The sequence below is a fragment of the Mus musculus genome, chromosome 5 (assembly GCF_000001635.26).
Source record: "Mus musculus strain C57BL/6J chromosome 5, GRCm38.p6 C57BL/6J".
In the NCBI taxonomy this organism is placed as follows: Eukaryota; Metazoa; Chordata; class Mammalia; order Rodentia; family Muridae; genus Mus; species Mus musculus.
Window position 1 is genome coordinate 111,507,604 of NC_000071.6, and position 19,970 is coordinate 111,527,573.

General features: G+C 50.2%; 1 long non-coding RNA gene across 1 annotated transcript, besides 1 other annotated feature; it reads left to right on the top strand.

Annotated features, from left to right (window-relative positions):
- Nucleotides 1,031-2,890: an enhancer, noted in NCBI's record as "VISTA enhancer mm594". NCBI's record gives its function as "enhancer in: hindbrain (rhombencephalon)[6/7] | midbrain (mesencephalon)[7/7] | forebrain[6/7] | blood vessels[6/7]" and the evidence as "EXISTENCE:transgenic organism evidence [ECO:0001131][PMID:17130149]".
- On the top strand, nucleotides 1,675-4,668 carry Gm36223. Its single transcript, XR_880575.2, has 2 exons — nucleotides 1,675-3,242; nucleotides 4,364-4,668. It is a non-coding gene; the product is annotated as a predicted gene, 36223 (long non-coding RNA).
- The last annotated feature ends 15,302 nt before the right edge of the window (nucleotides 4,669-19,970 follow it).

The window sequence follows — 19,970 nt, forward strand, 5'->3', positions numbered from 1 at the left end:
ACTGTCTCCATAGTCCAGCCTCTGAGGGGAGCACAAATGGGAAGAGAGGGTCAGTGGTGCAGCCATGGCTTTGTGGACTGATCAGCCCCTCTCCTGCTGGCTATCCTGTGCCCTAGGAAGACACCTGCTCTCCCTTCCCAGCATCTCCTTCCCTTTCCTCTTTCCCTTCCTTTATTTGCCTAGTAAATATGGAAACAGTCCCACACACCCATCTGGCTATTCCATTTATCCATTAGATGATCATCTCTCCATCACTCACCCGTCTGCCCATATACCTATCCGTTCATTCACCTACCTGTTTATCTGTCCAACCATCCTTCATCAGTCCGTCACCCATCCTTCCACCCCTCATCCATTTATCCACCCATTCACGCATCCTCCATCCCTCCACCAACCCATTTCTTCATTTACTCATGTTTATCCATCCACTTAGCTACTACCCAGTCACCAACCAACCCATCCATCCATCCATCCATCCATCCACCTACCCACCCACTCATCCCCCATGCCCCCATCCATCCAACTAGACTTCCATCTACCCATTCACTCATCCACTCACCCATCCACCCACCCACCCATCCATCCACCCATCCACCTATCTACCCATCAATTCATCCTCTCTCTCTCTCTCTCTCTCTCTCTCTCTATATATATATATATATTATATAGCCAATCCATCCATTCATTAATCCACCATCCATCCATTAATCCATCCATGCATTCACCCGCCCATCCATCCATCCATCCATCCACTCATAATCCACCTATCTACCTATCCAGTCATCCACTAATCCATTGTTTAACTATCCACCCATCCATCCACCTACCTAATATCCATCCTTCCATCCATTTGTTACCTCTTCACCCATCTAGTCATCAAAAGCATGGTCTGAGTTTGGCTAGGCATTGTCCCAGGTCTGAGGAGGAAAAACAAGCAAGCCCTGGTTTTGCCCTTAAGGGGGATCTGACAGTGTGTTACTGTGTCATTGGATAGGGACAGTTAAGGGACTGTGGGTCTTGAGGAAGGACAGAGGGCAAGAATGTCCATGTGTCAACAAATCACCCAGTACTGCGGCTACACTGCAGTCAGGGTGGGCTTCCTGGAGGAGTGAGGGATGGTGAGGACCTTGTTGTAGAGAGATATGGAGAGGTTAAAGGGGAGGAAGGGTCCTGGCCAGTGAGACAGTATGGGCAAAGCTCTGGGGACAGGAGAAATGCAGGAAGGGCGGGAAATGAAACACAGCAGTACCAACTGCCCCCCCCCCCCGCTCCCCTCTCAGTGTGTTTGCTTAGGGGGTCTTTCAAACACCCATCTGGTTTACAGGCAGAAAGACTGAGGTTCTTGGAGCTGGGAGGCAGATAGCCTTATCATGCTCCTGTTGCAGGAGACTGTGCTCTGCCCCGGGAGACCCTCCGGAGCCCTGGGGGAGGGAAGCTGGAAGGCCCTGGGGAGGCCTGTGAGGCGGGTGGGGCGTGGGAAGACTTCAGACTGCTGTGGGATAGCAAGGCTTTGCTGTCACTCCTGGTCCCCTCCTTTGTCCCCATGTGTCACCGAAGAACGCACGCAGCCACAATCTTGATAAAGGACGCTTTGTCTGGCAGCCTCGGCGGGGGAAGGGAGAGAGTGGAAGGGGAGGCCCCCGGGCAGGAAAGAGTTACCCCTCCCCTCTGGCTGGCCCCGCCCCCACCTCGGGCTCTGGGCAGGAAACACCTATGCCCCACGAACACCCACATCCTCTGCCGAGCCCTGGATGGGCTTCCTGACTCGGGGTGCGCAGCTTCCCGTTTCTTTGAGCTTCGGTTTCCTCATCTGGAGGGAGTCATCTGTCAGCTCTGTGGATGGGTCCCGGGTTGAGCCACAGAGGCTGTGTGGTCCACTGTGCTGGCCTTAAGGATGGATGAGGGGAAAGCAGTCCCCAGAGGCAAGGTGCTCTCGGTCAGAGTCGCACAGCTTGGCCACGGCGATGTGATACAGCTATATCTCTCTCATGCGTGCCTGAGGGTGAGGGCGGGTGGCAGCCCCTTAGTTGTAGTCTTTGTTTGCAGGTGGCTGGAGCCCTGGGCAGGCTTTTGGCAGAGAGAAACACGTGGCCGTTTGAGAGTTCACTGTTCACTGGAACCTGTGAGGGAGAACTGTGGGTACCTGCTGCCCACATGCACTAGACACGAGGTAGCTGCCACGCAGGTCCCCGTCTGCTCTGTGCCTCGTTTCCCAGGTGTAGATCTGATGTGAGCACCACCTCGTGGTTTTAGAGGGCAGCTTCTATCATTGGCCACCCCCAAGGGTCACTGGGACAATGGTATCTGCTTCTGGCCACACAAAAGACTTTGTTCAAGGTCACAGCTTGGGTGAGCTGGGACTAGCCCAGCCCCTCCAGGCATTCCTGTGGAGGAAGGAAGGGTGTGGGTAGAGGGCTGTGGTCCTGGGGTGAGGAGGTCTTGTGGGCAGGAGGCAGCGAGTGAGCTGCTCTGCCCTGCTGGGCACTATCCTTTGTGAAGGAGCTGTCACACTGGTCTGGAGCTCAGGGACCTGGACCCTTGTCCCTGTCCCTACAGTGATGGATGTGAAACAGATGGGCTTAGTCATGGACCCATGGAAGACTCCCTAGATTTTCCCTAAGCAGCAGCAGCAGCAGCCACCAAGTCAGTCTGAAGCCTAGTTGTCCCCTGCGTTACCCCGAGATAGCCTCCACAGGAAATACAAGCCCAGAGAGGGACATGACTAATCAGGAGCCACACAGCTAACAAGAGACCCACTTCATGACCCCACCCCCACCCCCCAGGCTTTGACTTGGCAGCTGTGAATGGGGTAGAAGGGTAGGTGAGTCCTTCTGGGGAAGGTTTCCCAGGGGAAGGCTTGAATATGTTCTAGGTCTTGGCTGTGGCCAGTCTGTTGGGGGGAGGGGGTGTCTTACTTTAGCTCTGCTGCATGCTGTGTGACCTTGAGAAAGAGAACAAACTGCTCTGTGTTTGTTTCCCCTACACACAGGATGCAGATCTTCACAACGCTTATGTCCAAGGGTTCTGGTGAGAACAGAATGAAGTAGCTGCACTGCGGCACACTCTGTGCTCACTGAAGAACATGGAGGGGGTGCACACACCTGTGATACCATGTGGCAGAAGGAAACCATCTGCCAGTGGTACTTAGGGAGCATGGAGAGCCCAAGGCTGGGGTGTGGCCCCAGTGGCACCCTGGGGAGCCACCCCTCGCACCTGTGACAAGAGAGAGGCTGGAGATGCAGGTAATCCACAGGTAGTGGTGAGGTTCTGCCCAGAGCTAGAGCCAGGTAGGAGAAAAGGCCCTGTGACAGGGCTGGAACGGGATGGGGGAGGGATGACCATGACCACAGCCCGTGCACAATCTGCAGGGGGCCAGAACCCTGAAAGGAAAGGTTAGAAGTGTCAGAAGTCTCCCAAGGCCTAAGGAAGAGTGTTGCACACTCTGGTGGCTGCAGATTTCCGGGCCTCGTGGGAAGTAAATTTAGGGCAAAACAGCAACCAGAAAATGAACTGAAGCTGATGTCATGGTACGTGCCTGCGATTTCAGTGCCAGAAAGTGTGTGTGTGTGTGTATGTGAGTGTGTGTGAATGTGTGTGAGTGTGTGTCTGAATATGTGTGTGAATGTGTGTATGTATGTGTGTATGTGTATATATGTGTGTGTATGTGTGTATGTATGTGTGCATATGTGGATGTATATATGTATATGTTTGTATAAGAATGTGTGTGAGTGTATATGTGGTTGTGTTTGATTATGTGTGTATATGTGTATGTATGTGAATGTGTGTATGTGTGTGAGTGTATGTGTGGCTGTGTGTGAGTATGTATGTATATGTGTGTATATGTATGTGAATGTGTGTATGTGTGTGTATATGTATGTGAGTGTGTGTGTGTATTGTGTGAGTGTGTTGTATATGTTTGAGTTTATGTGTGTATGTGAGTGTGTGGTTGTGTGTGAATGTGTATGCATGTGAATGTGTGAGTATGTGTGTGTAGTGTGAGTATGTGTATGTATGAGTATGTGTGCACTGTGAGTGTGTATGTGTGTGTGAGAGAGAGAAGAGAGAGAGAGAGAGAGCAAGCGAAACTTTTCTGTTTGTCCTTCTTTGTCTTGGGTATATCTGCCATGTCCTCTTGGCTCTCACAACACATAACTTCAAGGATAAAAATAAGTATTTGCAAGGCAGTGATGGCCACAGGGTCCTTTATCCCCAAGGATGGCTCTGATCCAGTCCATTTTGTGGATGAGAAAAGAGAGTCTGGGGGAGTGACCCACACTGGCATCGCCACTTCCGACCTAGACACCTATCTCGTCTCCTGAACTGTGTCCACCCGCTTCTTGTGCTCTCTCATTTGTCTCCATAGAAGAGTCTGAGACCATCTGAAGGAATCCTGTGGATCTGCTAATAAACATGCAAAGGGGAAGCTTCACGGCCCTGGGCAAGGACTAGCAGCGTCTACACATGTGCTGCCTGCTGCATAGGGCTTTGCTCAGAGCCTCCGTGCTTCCCCGACTGGGAGTGCTACTCTGACACACCCCCTCAATGTCTGTGGCTTGGCGCAGGCATAAAAAAAAATCAAACCACTGTCCCCTGAACTGCTCAAGATCCTCTGCTTTTTTTCTTTTCCACTAAGGAGACTAATAAATGGCCAGCCACTTGACGTGATCATTAAGGGCTTCAGTGAGCTGTGTGGGCACCGTTCCCTCCCGCTCTGGCTGGCCTGAGGCGTCAGCCATAGAGGATGGCAGAGATTAATAAAGTCCTTGTGGGGCCGGCCTCTGGGGAGAGGGGGCTGTGAGAGGTAGGCACACTCTTGTAACCACTATTTACAGCGATGGTCACAGGAGATGCCATGTGGTGCCAGCAAATTCTAGGCAGCTTCTTTCAGACGGGACTTCCAAGAGCACTGCAGCCAGGGTGAGTGGTAAGTGGTCAAGAAAGAAAGGTGCACGGGATGTCGTAAGTCCGGGTGTTGCACTCAGGGGAGGCTCTGCCCCTGCATGTGTGAGATATCCTGGCAGAGGGCAGAGACTGGAGCCTCTCTGAGGGGAGGGGGCTGGGGGTAAACAAACCCAGGGTAGGTTCCAAGGCCAGGCAAGTACTCTTACAGTTCATTCAGAGTGGAGCACCAGACCTAGCGACCTCCAGCTGGACCTGTCCCTAAAGTTCCTCCCCTTTGCTCCTCTTCCCACCTTTCCTGTTCTCTCCACACCCCTTCCCTTCTTCCCTCTCCACATCCCACACACCTTCCCTCCTTCTCTTCCTCCTCCTCTTCTTTCAACTCCTCCCCGTCCCCTTCCCCCTCTCCCTCCTTTCTCTTGCTCTTCCTTCCCCTCTTCTTTCTTTTCCTCCCCTTCTCTCCCTCCTCCTCTTCTCTCTTCTCTTTCCCCTCTTCTCTTCCCTTTCCTCCTCCCTCTCTCCCCTTCCCATCTCTACTTCTTCTTCATTCTCCCCTCCTCCTTTTCTTCCTCCTCCCCTCCTCTTCCTCCCCCTCCTCCTCGTTTCTTCTTCAACAGTATCTGTCTGGATATATTGCCCAGGTTGTCTCAGAACTCACCATGTGATCCTAGGAGGATCAAACATGTGATCCTCCTGCCTCAGCCTCCCAAGTACTGGGATTACCAATGATTTCCACTACCCTGACATTGGTCACTTCTTACTACTATGACAAGGGGACCAAGTATCAACATGCAAACCCTTAAAGCAAAACTGCAGCAGATGGTGACAGTCACAACCCCATCTGTGCTCAGGCTTTGACTATCAGGCAGTGGCCACAGATCAGTTGGAAGGACACAGGCTGCCTCCTCTGGGAGGATCTGAGCTACCTTCTCTGCACTCAGCTGGATGCCCAGTGCCCACACAACACTGGTGCTCATGAGTAGCTAGCCCCAGCCCTAAGGATTGACCTTAAGGAAGGGTTAGGGATGCCTCTCTTGCCACAGAGAATAGGACCAGCTCAGTTGAGCCCTGCAAACCATCCTTGCATCATGTCACCTTGTGCAGGGACAATGGGGGCCAGGCTGGCTTCACTGTCATCACAGGAGAGGAGCCAGTTGGTCAGGACCATCTGAGTCAGGCCAGAGACCATGGAGGTTTGTACTCCTCCTTCACGCCATGCTCTGGGGCTCTGAGTGCTTACAGTCACGAAGCCACATGTCCAGGCTGACACAGGTGACCAGGGGTGCCACTGGGGATCGATTGATCAGGTCTTCTCAGATCCTGATGGTCTTACCACAGACTCTCTTCCTCTATTCCCAGGAGGCTCCTACTGCACAGGGAAGGGTGCTCCATCTGGTAGGGACAGCATCCACCTAGTGCTATGTTGGAGAGGCCAAGATTTTTCTCTAATGGCCTCACACTCCACAACAGCTCACCCCTTTGAAGCACAGACCCAGAGAGCGTAGCAGATTCAAGACCCGTGCAAACACCAACACAATAATTTTAGAATGTTTTTTTTTTCCACCTCAGAAAGAAACCTCAAATCTTTCCCCACTTGGCCCAACCTCCTTCTCCACCTCCACCCCCTCACAATCCTGGCAACCAGGAATCTGCTGTCTCTAGAGATCTATTTTTGGAATTTCATCTAAAAACATCATAGAATACACAGAGGCACCTCTCACTTACAGCAGTGTCTGTAAGTCTGTCGGCATTGCTGCCTGTCCAGCGCTTGGCTCCATGGCCACTCGCTATCCCACTCTATAGACAGAGCTCATTCTCCTCCCTTGGCAGCGACTTTTGCTCTTTCTTTTCCTAGCCACTATGGTTTATGCTTCCATGGAACCAAGTTTTCTTTTCTCACGGTAGTCCCGTGAGTGAGCTTCTGGGGTTGGTGGCCATTGTGCGGCTGGTGGGGAGATACCAGACTGTTTCCCAAAGGGTCCTTTTATTTTGTTTTCTGGAGGCTGAACACATGCACGCAGCGGCCGGGGGCTCCTCCGCTGAACCAGAGCCCTGCCTGTTGAAGTTCCACTTAGAGATAAAGTAGCTCAGGCTGGCTTCAGACTCACAATCCTCCTGCCTCAGCCTCTGGAGTGTTGTGGTGACAGGTGTGTACCTCTATGCCTGATTTGAATTAATCTTTTGTTTCTGTGTTTTGAAACAGGGTCTCCTATATCATAGCAGGCTTCAATAGCAAGGATAACCATAGACTGTGGATCCCAATCTCTAGAATGCTGATATCACCACTGGCCCAACTTCCTTCTCCACCCCCACCCCCCACCCCCGATTGAACTCAGGGCTCTGTTCATGCTAGGTGAGCAAGAATGACCTTGCCCATAGGCCTCAAAACCCAAGGATCCCTTAAATTGACACTTCTTAAAGCCGTTACACTGGAAATTTAATCTGAAGGTGAGTTTGGGGGAGAGTATTCAAATCCCAGCACACAAGGGCACCAGTGCCAGCACAGTTTTAAAAGTATCACACCAGGGAGACAGGAAGACGTTCTCTCCCTGAAAAGGGCCAGAAGCTGGCTTCACATTTGAGCCTATATGTCTTTCTTCCACCTTCCCAACCAGGGCCACCAAACACCACATGCAAATCATATGCAAATCTCCCCCTCCCGTCTGCCCTCAGCACCCAGAGGAATAGGAAATGTTCTGGGTTGGGTCCTTCCCTTCATTAATTTCTGAGCCTTAGTACATTACTGATGGGTAATTAAGAGTGAGCTATTAATACTACATTTAATATTTAAGTGCAGCGAAGGGGAGAGAAATTTAAGTCGAGAATCCTAACCGACAAGATGCTATGCTCCAGAGATGAACTGTTTTATTTTTACCACCCCCACCCCCTGCTTTCCCAAAGCTCCAGACCGTTTGCTAGAATATATAGATAGAATACATAGGCTTGAGAACTTCATTTACTGATGGAGTTCCGGGGAGGTTTCAAACCCCAGGGAAGCCACTGGGGAGGCAGCAGTAACAGAGGAATTGGAGTAGGTCCTGAGCCCAGCGGGCCTGCTGTCCCTCACTGATGTAAGTGATGGTGAAGACTGAGGCAGAGACAAAGGAGGTAGAAACAAGACCACATCTGTCCACATCAGGGGCGGTAGGGATAAGAACACAGTTATCCATACCAGGGGCCGTAGTGGTGTGCGCTTCTGACTCCTGGTCTGCCTTGATTTCCTCCTTGATAATCAGGCTTCCCACATCTGACCCTTTTGACCTCTTGGGAGTTCCCCCTTAAAAACTCGTCTTGGGGATTCATATTCAAAAGCCATAAAAATGGCCTCACCCTGGAATAATCTGCGTCAGCCAGCTCCTTCTTACCTTTGCTCCAAGTGTGTGCATTTGATGCCTACAGGCCACTTAAATGCCAGCACCTGGTGGCTCCAAGGGTCATGTGGCATGGGCCACATCCCAGGGCTGCTGATGTTGTGAAGTGATGCTATTGGCCGATGCAGCAGCCAAGAAGGAATAAGTTGTCCCAAGGTCACCAGGAACTTCAGGGCTAAATGCACCTGGAGGGCTCTAAGTGTCTTCAGGACTCTGGGCATTTCTAGGGATCTGTATCTGGACTCTGCCCAGGTCAATGGGATTGCTGTTGCTAGTGGATGGCTCCCTTCTAAAAGCTGCATTTTTTGTGAGTAGGTCCAGTGGGGGACAATGGAGGGAGGTTAGGCGGTGGGCAGGGAAGAGAGCTGAAGGGAGGCCTACTCTCTGCCAGGTATGAGATGGGCACTTCTACAGAGCCTGAAAAACAACTCTCATACCCAGCCAGCATGGTGCAAAGGTTGTTCTGTTCTGTAGGGGAACCTTCCCAAGGCCACCCAATACAGTACAGGTGTCCATCCTCTTAACTTGTGTTGTATCTTTCTGGGCTCCAGGGGGAAACCAAGTGGGTGGTCTTGGGAATCGGAAGGCCTGGGTCTGAATGCCCACTTTTCAGTGTGTTAACTCCGGAAATGTCAATCTCTGTCTTATCACGCAGGCCCCTCCTCTCGGGAGTGGGAATCAGGGAAGCAGAGCCAAACCTCTGAGGTTGCTCAACACAGCTTGTCATTGGTAGTTATCTAAGGTCCATTTCATGGATGCAAAAAGTGAGGTTCACAGAAGAGAAGTAATTCTCAGGTCCTTTTAGCATCACCCCCTCCCTGGACATCACAGGGGAGTTTTGGGTCTATAATTTGACTGGACCCCAGGGGGTGGCACTGTGCTGTGTGGCTAAGAAGACTGAAGAACCTCTTTGGAAGAGGTAGGTAACTGGGGTCAGTGTGGAGTTCCTTGAGGCTGTGTTACCATGGCCACTTCCTGTGTCTCTTGCTCTTCCTAGCAGGCATTTCCTCTCCCAACATACCCGCTATAATCAACTGAATTTTCAAATTAAAAAGAATCCCCCTTTCCCAAGATTATCTATATAGGTAATATAGACACAGCGAAAGAAGAGCAGCCAAGATTCTAGGTATACCAGATGGCGCTGGATCTCCTGTCTGCTGATGCTGTCTGTCACCCACACAATTTGTAGATAGGGACCTTGCAGAATTTTTCCAGCAGGAGGAAGCCAGAGGGGACCAGGTCTAAGACCCACACAGCTGCTATGACAGTTCGAACGGGGTAAGGAATAGGATTATTAATGACGTGAACATACATACAGAGAGGCAAAAGTATGCCAGCAGCTGTGAGGGGCATTCATGCCCCTAATATTGGGAACAGACAGCATGGTGGGGTCTCTGAAGAGAGGAAACAGGATGTATGTGACAGAGTGGAGTCTGTTTGAACATAAATACTTTTCTGAGGATGGTGAGATTTCCCAGCACAAGTCTACAGACAGGCTCTCTGATTCCCAGGTAGGAGGCAGGGTAGGGGTGGGGAGCCGTGTGTGTGGTGTCTTCACTACCCTGTGGTATTGAAGACAGGTCCTGAGATTCTGTTAGCTTGGGCTTCACAGACAGTGTCTCAGTAGGTACCTGTCAGTATCCGTGTGAGGGGAGGGGCTGCTGCAGAAGTGTCTTAGGGTTACTATTGTCGTGGTGAATACCATGACCAAAGCAACTTAGGGAGAAAGGGTTTGTTTAGCTTGTACTTCCACATCATAGTCCATCACTGAAGGAAGTCAGGGTGGAAACTCAAGCAGGGCAGGAACCTGGAGGCAGGAGCTGATGCAGAGGCCATGGAGGGGTGCTGCTTACTGGCTTGCTCCCCATGGCTTGCTCAGCCTGCTTTCTTATAGAACCCAGGACCACCAGCCCAGGGTTGGCTCCACCCACAATGGGCTGGGCCCTCCCCCATCAATCAATAATTAAGAAAATTCCCTATAGGCTTGCCTACAGGCTAATCTTAATGGAGGCATTTTTTGTTTGTTTGGTTTTGTGTTTGGTTTTGTTTTGTTTTGTTTTGTTTTGTTTTGTTTTGTTTTGTTTTGTGTCTACACTCTCCTTCCCCTAGAGTTTCTCCCTGTAGCCCTGGCTCTCCTGGAACTCTCTCTGTAGACCAAGCTGGCCTTGAACTCACAGAGGTACACCGTCTCTGCCTCCCAAGTGCTGGCTCACGGATGCATTTTCTTACTCCAGGCTTTCTCCTCTCAGATCACTTTAGCTTTATGTCAAGTTGATACAAAACTGTTCAGCACATGGCTGGAGCAGCAGCTGTGTCCTGATGTTATATTCTATGTAGACACAGTGTGGATAATAACTTCATCTTGTGCCAGGGTTATACACCCACTGTGATGGCCAGTGCTAGTTGCCAGTTTAACAGAATCTAGAATCACCTGGGAGGTGGGCCTCTGGGTATGCCTATAGGGATTATCTCAATTACATTAACTGAGGTGGGAAGATCTACTCGCTGTGGGTGCCACCTTTGCCTGATTGGAGTCCTGGACTACAGGAATGGAGAGAGGGAGTTGAGCAGCAATATTCCTCTCTGTGTATTTGGACTGTGGATGTCATGTGACCAACCAGCCTCCTGTTCCAGCCACCAGGCCTTCCTTGCGACAATACACTGTATCCCTCTGGACCTGTGAGTTGAAATACATCCTTTCTCTTTTACGTTGCCTTTGTCAAGTATTTTATCTCACTAAGGAGAAAGTATCCATGCTTTCCTGTGAGCCTCCGGGCATCTCACTGATGATCTTGGCTCACTGACAGAAAAGGCCAGCTTACACACTTAGGCATTTATGCTCTTTGTGTAGGGTGCTGAGGAAGCCTGTGCTCCTCTTTGTCTCCGCTGAGCTACTAGCAGAGAGGTCCTTGGGATTGGGATTGCCAGACCCATTTTCAAGTCAAGAGCCTGGGACAAACCCTGGGAGTTCAGCCTTGTGGGCAGTATTGTCCTGGCCTGGCAGTCCTGGGTTCTATCAGAAAGTAGGATAAGCAAGCCATGAGGAGCAAGTCAGTAAGCAGCACCCTTCCATGGCCTCTGCATCAGCTCCTGCCTCCAGGTTCCTGCTGTTATTGCTTTTGGGGATGAACAGTGATGTGGAAGCCTAAGCCAAATAAACCTTGGCTCCCCATGTTGCTTTGGCCATGGTGTTTGATCATCCGAGCATCTCTGCACCCATGCATCCAGCCATCCTTCAAGCTCTTTTCCTTATTTATTTTTCTCTTTCATCCCCTTACCCATCCTCCACCCAGCCAGGCCCTGCTGAGAGGGCCCTTGGAGCCTGACTCCCCCCACCCCTGCCCCAGTACTCTGCACACACATCATCCAGAGCACATCAAAGCTGCCTTGGATTCTCAGCCTGGGCAGGAGGAGGCTCCTCTGTATATTTGCTGTCTATAGCACCTGCTCTGAGTGTCCCTCATGGTCCACCATTTCACTAAGCACCATCTCAGACTTCTCTCTGCATTTCATAAAACACCCAACCAGCAGCATGTTGGCACAACGAGGCAATAAACAGAAAATTCGATTTATTTACCCAGATAGGAAGGAGGAAGCCCTACAGCTGCCCAGATCCTTCGTACTGTAAAGGACCAGCATTCAGAGAGGCTGTCCCTAGGGAGGTTATCTGCAGAGGCCAAGTACCAAGAAGAGGCCCCACGGAGGGGCTGGCAGAACTTGACAGCCTCCCACCGCCTTCTTCCACTTTATTCTGCAGCCCCATGCAAATCACCAGGAGTCTCATTTGCATATGCACCAGCTCATTTCCATATCCCCAGCTCTGGGTGGCAGGGCCCTGGGACTAGCTGACAGCCGCCCCTTTTGTTTGCTCCTGCCATCCAGGGAATTGCTTCTCTGTCCTTCCAATTGCGGCTGGGGGAGAGAAAGAAAGAAAGAAAGCCAGAGAAAGCAGAGCAAAAGGAGGACACCCTCAGGACAAAGCGACAGTCACCATCTGGGCAGGAAGGGAGGAAACACCACTGTCTGGAGTTGGACACTAGGGAAGCTAGTGACAGAGGGCCGGGCCGGCTGCAGAGGGATCCCAGAAGTGTCAGCACTGGCTGCAGGCCCAGCCTTGTCACACACTTGGCTCTGGGATCTCTGCAGGTGACTGAGATGTGTGCCTCTGTTTCCCCCTCTGGGACATGGCTATTTCTCAGTAGCATCCTGAGCTTGTGGGGAGCTTAAGGGTGTGGATGCTGCAGGCCCATTGGTGGCCCTCACCTCTTGCTCCCTTCTTGTGTCTGTTGGGGCCCCTGGTGGGGGTGACACAGCTGTCAAATATAAGCAGAAGGCTTGCCTGCCATTCCCTCCTTTGTGAGATCAGCTTGTATCCATCTAACCTCTGTCTCTGGGCCTCAGTTTTCCCAGGGTGGTAGACTCTACCACCAGAAGCTGGTTCCATTTGCTCTGGTCTGATTTCACTGTATGGAATGAGTCTAGCACCTGGCCCAGCCCTGATGTCCTTTGTGCCTTGCATCTATGCCCATTTTACAGATGAGGACATGGAGGCCCAAGGACAGTCTTCGGCCCATGCTTTGTTGTCCTCTCCTTCCACACTACTGCTCACTGAGGAGCCCCTGGCACCATTCCTGTTCCAGCAGACCTTCTGTAAGCAAGATTGTTGAGGTCACTTGGGGTGGTCACATTAAAACCTGCACCCTGTTTCTGACTACATGACTCTCTTTGGTCTCTGTTCTGATCCACTCAGAATTCTATCTTGGCTCTTCAGTACACACCAAAACTCTTTCCTCTTCTAGGTTCTAGATGACAGCATGGTACAAGAAGTATGTGTGTGTGTGTTCATATGCATGTATGTGTATATGTGTTTCTGTATGTATATATGTGTATGCATGAGTGCATGTGTATGTGTGTGCATGAGTGTATGTTTGAGTATATATGTGTATATGTGTGTATGTATATATGTGTATGTGTGTGCATGAGTGCATGTGTATGTATGTGTAACTATGTATGTGTGAGTGTATGTGCATGTATGTCTGTGTATATGTGTGTGTATGTATATATGTATATGTGTGTGCATGAGTGTATGTGCATGTATGTTTAAGTATATATTTGTGTGAGTATATACATATATGTATGCATATGTGTGTGCATGAGTGTGTACTATAAGTGTGAGTGTGTGTTTGTATATATATATGTGTGTAAGTATATGTGTGTGAATGTATATATGTATATATTTGTGTGTATATATGTTGGTATGTATAAATGTTTGTATGTATATATGTATATGTATGTACATAAGTGTATGTGTATACATGGGTTAGTATGTGTCTATGTAAGTATATGTGTATATGTATATGTGTGTATGTGTGTACATGAGTGTATGTATGTATATGTTTGTGTAGGCATATATATGTGTGTAAGTGTATGTGCGTATTTGTATGTGTGTGAGCATATATATGCATATGTGTATACATGAGTGTGTATGTATTTATGTGTAAGTGAGTGTGTGAGTGTAGTGTATGTGACTATATGTATGTATATGTGTGTGAATGTATATATGTATGCAAGTGCATGTCTATATATGTGGAAGTATGTGTGAGTGTATGTGTGTCTGCATGTGTGTATCTGTTTATATTTGTGCATACATGTGTGAATGTATGTGGTATATGTGTGTGTTGCAAGTGAGGTCTCTTGTCCTATGTGAGCAGCCATGTGCTGTTCTCTTCCACACATGCATGTACACATATGTAGCTGGGATGGACTGGCTTGCTTTTTCTGTACCATGTGTGCTGCATGTGAAAGATTCCTGTGCAATAACTCAGAAGACCAGAGACACCTACGAGGTGCATGTGTATGCCTGCTCTGGACATTTCCTGTCTGTGTTCATGGGATTGAGTCCTACCTTAATCTGTGAGTGAGTGCTTTACAGCAGCATGCTTTGTTCCTCTGCAGGAACATTAGTCCTGGCCCTCTGGAGGTCTCTTTCCTCCTCAACAATGACTCCAGGCAGGGACCAGAGAGCTCCAGGTGACAGCCAGGTGGTCTGGCCAAGACTTGTGGTTGTTACAGAAACACTCCCTGGGCACATTAGAACCGTGTCCCTTGGGTGACTCTGAGGGCCTGGGCAGATGCCTGAAGCTCTGGCCTCACCCATGGTCCCCCTCCTCCAAGTGTTTTTCCCCTGTCCTGAGGTCTGGGTTGCAGTTTTAAATTTAGCCTCTTGTAAAGCCTTGCGTGACCTGGCCCCTGGGGGCCATGTAAGGACCTCTCAGAGCCTTTCTGGGAGGAGTATGATCTGAGTGATCTGGAAGTGGGGGAGGGGTGGGTGACCAAGTTCTGTGTCTTCATTCCTCTTCTGTCTGTCTCAAGCTGCCTCACAACCTTACCCAGCTGGAAGGCACTTGGGGCTAAGACAAGGCACTTACTTGGAAGCTAGGACTTGTGGGAACTGGAAGCTAGGATCTGGTTTAGACCGATTTTGATGTGGTCTTCAGCAAGACCCCAGCTCTGGGGGCTCAGTTATCCCACTTTCACAATGGGTCTTTCAGTTCATTCCCTGCTGTCCATGAGGGTTGCAAAGATTAGCTGGATGCAGCGTGTCTGTAATCTGTGGTCAACTTAGGCCTATCTTACATCTCCCAGAAACCCTTGCTCTTAGACTTGGTCTGTTAAGTTTGTCACTGAGGAGGTGTTCAGGAGAGCCTTAGAGCCAGCAGGAGCTGAGAAAAATCCAAGCATGACCCCTTCCTGGGCCATCATCTTTGGAATGCAGCCCACCCAAGGTCATGCAGGCAGGGAGGACCAGCTGTTGGCTGCACTCTGAGATGAGGTCGTGGACCTGGACTGCTATTGGACAAGCCCTGTATATCCCTGTCCAGCCACGGGAGATGAGAGATTAGCACTACCCTAACACATGACCACTGGAGGAGACTCCTTGCTCCCTGGGGGACCAGGCCTGGCTGCCATTGGGCTAGCTAGCTCTGGGGAGGGACGGGAGAACCCGACACCTTCGGACACTTGGTCTTGTCACTCGTGGGGGGATTTGGTGAGCTGCGGGTAGGTTGGTTGGGTACAAGCTGTGCTGGTGCCTTGGAGACAGAGGGCTTGGTACATTGTCTCTAGACTTGGCACGACGGGAGGACAGAGAGCACAGGGACACTCTGTGGATATCTCTGTGTGTATAAACAAAGGTGCTCCCAACTCTCCCATTAAAAAGACGGCAGCCAATCTTCCACAGATCAACACTGACTCTGTGATGTCAGACCTGAACCAGGAATCCTGGTGACCCATACGATCTCACACCACCGCCAGCCAAGACCCAAGCCCAGCTCCCAAACGCATCGGGACTCCACTGTATCCCCATCTGATGCCACCGTCACCTTTCCCACCAAGTGAGCTTACCAGAGCTCAGGGGGGGGCGTGCTGGTTCTTAGTAGTTTAACCCACCCTATTTGCTGGTAAGGTCATGGACCCATTCTGTCTTCTTGGACTTGCCTAGGGTAGCCATCTCTGCTCTGGGTCTGGACCTGACCTGTTTGTGCTCCAAAGTGCTTCACAATCCTCAGTTCTGACTTTGTTCGTGTCCCTGGTGAATCTTCTAGTCCTTACCATGGATGGCTGAATGAGAGAGCCTGTTGGTCTGGACCCTGTTGCAGAGGCTGGGGGATAGCTAGCATGACCTGAGACCAAGCATCTATCATCCCCACACCCATCCATACATCCATCAATCATCTCTCCATCAATGTTCCCTGACGCGTGCCCATCACCCATCCATTCACCTGAACATCTATCTATCTATCTATCTATCTATCTATCTATCTATCTATCTATCAGTGTTTTCATATGTTTGTATGTATGTACATCTGTACATACACACATACATGTACACATGCATGTATAGATGTACATATTCATGTATATGTGCATGTATACAAGTACACATACATGTATGTACACGTGCATGTTCAGATGTACATATGCATATATATGTATGTGTGCATATATGTATATACATGTATGTATGTATCCACGCACCTCTCCACCACTCATCCATCCTCCTGTCCATTTCTCTATCCACCTTCTTTCCACCCATCCATCCATCAGTTTAGTCATCCATCACCATTCTTTCCAACCATCTACATATTTGTCTACCTGCCCCATTCACCCATCCATCAACCTGCTCATTCATCTGCCTGCCATCTATCCGTTCATCCAACCACTCAGCTATTCATCCCCTCACTTAATAATCCATGCATCAGTCCTTCCATTTATCTACCCACCAATTCATCCATCCACCCATCCACACAGTTACGTTTCCGCCGATCTACCCATCCACCTACTCATCCAGCCACTCAGCTACTCATTCCTCCTTCCATTCACCCGTCTACCCACCCAGCTGCCAATCAAAGATGCACCTGCCCACATTGTCACCAGAATGTCCCCTGTCCTGGGGCAGGATAGAGAAGATGCTCCTGATGGCCAGCCTGTGTGTGGATGGGATGACCTCCCCTCTCCCTCTCTCCCTCCCTCCCTCCCTTCCTCTATCCCTCCCTCCCTCCCTCTTCCTCCATGTTTCCCCCTCTATCTCTCCTTTCCTCTCCCTCTTCTCTCTCTCTCCCCTTTCTCCTCACTCTTCCTTCTTCTCTCCTCTGTCCCCTCTTTCCCCTCTCTTTCTTTCCTCTCTCTTCCTGTCCCCCTTCCTCTCTCCTCCCTCTTCTCTCCCCTCCTTTTTCCTCTCCCTCTCCCCTTCCTCTCTGTCCCTCTCCCCTCTGTACCCTTTCCTGTTTCCTCCCCCTCTCTTCTTCTCTTCCTTCCTCACTTCCTCTCCCCTCCCCCTCCCTTCCTTTCCCCTCTCCTCTTCTTTCCTGTCTCCACCTCATTTCTTCTCTTTCTTTCCTTTCCTCTCAATCTGGCCACTTTACTCCATTTCTCATCTTGGTTTTCCTCTTTCTTCCTCTTTTGTCCTCTCTGTTTCTCTGATGCCCTCCTCTTCCTCCTCCTCATTTCCATATTCCTTGTCCTCTTCTTCTTGTCCCTCCTCCCTCTCTGGGTCTGGCTGGGCTCACTCAGCATCAGGTTGAAGATCTTCCTGAATAGGCTTGCTCCTGGCTACTCCCAGGGCCTGTATGGCAACAGTAGCAATCTTTGGGTCTCAGGAGGGGCCTGTTGCCCCTGAGTCAGAGCACCTGTGGTGAGTACCTTGTATGGAGTCAATCCCTGGCCTAGACTGGGATAGTGAAGCTGGTGAGACTGCCTCTCCAAGTTGTCCCAACCCTGAGTTTTCTTTGCTGCCCCCTTCACCCAATAAGATTTTTGTTGAACTTAACAACCATTCTACCTGCCCCCCCCCCAAGTTTTGTGAGTTGTACAAATGGAACCCATTGCTCCATGACCCCTACTAGGGAAGCCTAAATACACAGACCTGCCATGGCAGGTCCCAGGCTAGTGACAAGAGCTTCATCCTTTTAAGCAAATGATTGTGGAAGAGAAACTTTCTGTTGGGGGAGCCAGAGGGAATGGGACACTGACAGAGGAGTGCCATGGCTTTTGGGGAACTTGAGACCTGCACCCCAACCTGCGTTTCTTGGGAAGGGGAGTTGGAAATGTAAGGTGGGTAAAGATGTAATCAAATGAGGAGGATAGAAAGATTTCAATTAGTGCCTTCTCCATGATGCCCACCTGCTGCCCTGGCCTCAGTCATCACTGAGGTTTTTGTCAGCTCTGAGGTACTGGGAGGCCAGTCAGTCACCTGGCTGCTCTAAGCCTCAGCTTCTTCCTTTGAAAACAGGGACAATGAAGGCACGAGTTGAAGTTCATGTGTAGATGCCCAGAGTGAGTGGAAGTTGGCAGAGCTGGTCCTTCGACACTCTCCAGTGTGAACGAGAGTGCCCAGGCCCAGACCCTCCTTGGCCATGTCTCATGCTTCTTGTTCTTCTCGTGTCCTTGGTTGCTTGATAGTGGGAGCCCAAGAAGAACCCCTGGGGCATCCAAGGTGCTGCCGATCCTCCCTTCTGCTATTCTGGATCTTGCCCACTCCCCAGGCAAGGGTTTAATGCCCAACAGGGATTAATGACCTTCAATCCTGGACTGTCAGGCAGGGAAATTGGCCTGGGCTCTTTCTACCTCCCAGATCAATGCAGGGAGGCTGGCACACAGGGAAGTCCGCTCTACAGACAGACATCTTCTGTCTCCATGAAAGAGACTTGAGTTCAGATGCAGATCTCCCTTTGCATCTAGGCTCCCTCAAGGATGTCCAGAGTGACCTGGAGGATGCAAACAGGGCCTGTTCACTCATTTACCCATTAATTCATTAACTTGAACAACCATCCATTTTTTCGCTTGCTCACTCACTTACTCACTCACTCACTCACTCACTCACTCACTCACTCACTCACTCCAAGTGCTCAGTCATTCACAAATTTATGCATTTGCTTGCTCACAAACTTATTCATTGATTCATCCACCCACTCATTCACTCACCCATTCATTTACTCATTCATTAATTCATCCACCCACTTATTCATTCACCCATTCATTAACTCACCCACCCACTCATTCACTCACCCATTCATTAATTCATCCATTCACTCACTCATTCATTAATTCATCCATTCATTTACTCATTCATTAATTCATCCACCCACTTATTCATTCACCCATTCATTAACTCACCCACCCACTCATTCACTCACCCATTCATTAATTCATCCATTCACTCACTCATTCATTAATTCATCCATCCACTCATTCATTTACTCATTCAACTATTCATTCACTCACTCATCCACACATTCTTTTGCTCAGTTATTCGCTCATCCATTCACCTATTCACCCATTTGTCCATTCACTCAGATCCACTAGTTTGCTCACACACTAACCCATTCATTTATTCATTTGCCCACTTGGTTGTTCATTCACAGGAGCTGAGCCTGTATATGCCCTGGGTCTATTGTTGAACCTTTTGAGAAAAACCCCTGCTGTCCTGGAGCTGGTTTCTTGGGGGCCAGTGCCAGGCACCCCGAAGCTATGGTGGGGTTGTGAGCCTGTCAGAGGAACACCTACAAAAGGGAGCAGTCAGGACTGATGCTTGTGCTGGAGGAGGGGAGAAGGCAGCAGGAAGGGGTTGGCATATTCAAAATCCATGAATTTGAATAGTGGAAATGCTGGAGGTCACAGCTGGAGCAGTGGCACTGGGGCCTGGGGTCAGTGGGGGACAGAGAAGAACACTCAGGAGGGAAGGTATTGCCCCTAAGAGGAGGGCTCAGTGTGGCACTGGAGGTAACAGGAGATATAGAGTTGGCAGTGTCTGGAACTCCTGGGAGGCATGCTGGTGCTGAGGGCATACCTTGACCTTGGACTCCAAGGGGAAGCCATGGTGGGCAGGAGGCACAGCTGTGCAAGGATCAGTCTCTGAGCTCTCTGCCTCAGAGGCAAAAACTGGTTTTGACAGCAGCCAGGTGCCTCCTGTGTCTGGGTGGCCATGCTCAGACCTTCCATCTTCCCTGATGGCACAGGGTCCCTTCCTGCTCCAGAGTGGGTCTGGGAACCCAGAAACGTGTTCAGCGTGGTGGGGCATGGAGGCCAAGGGTAGGAACCAGCGATCTTCTGCCTCTGTCCCAGTCTTTGCCTTTACCCAGGCTCCTGTGCTATTCACACGGTCGATGCCTCCCTCTGGGGAGCCTTCCTTATCCCTCCCAC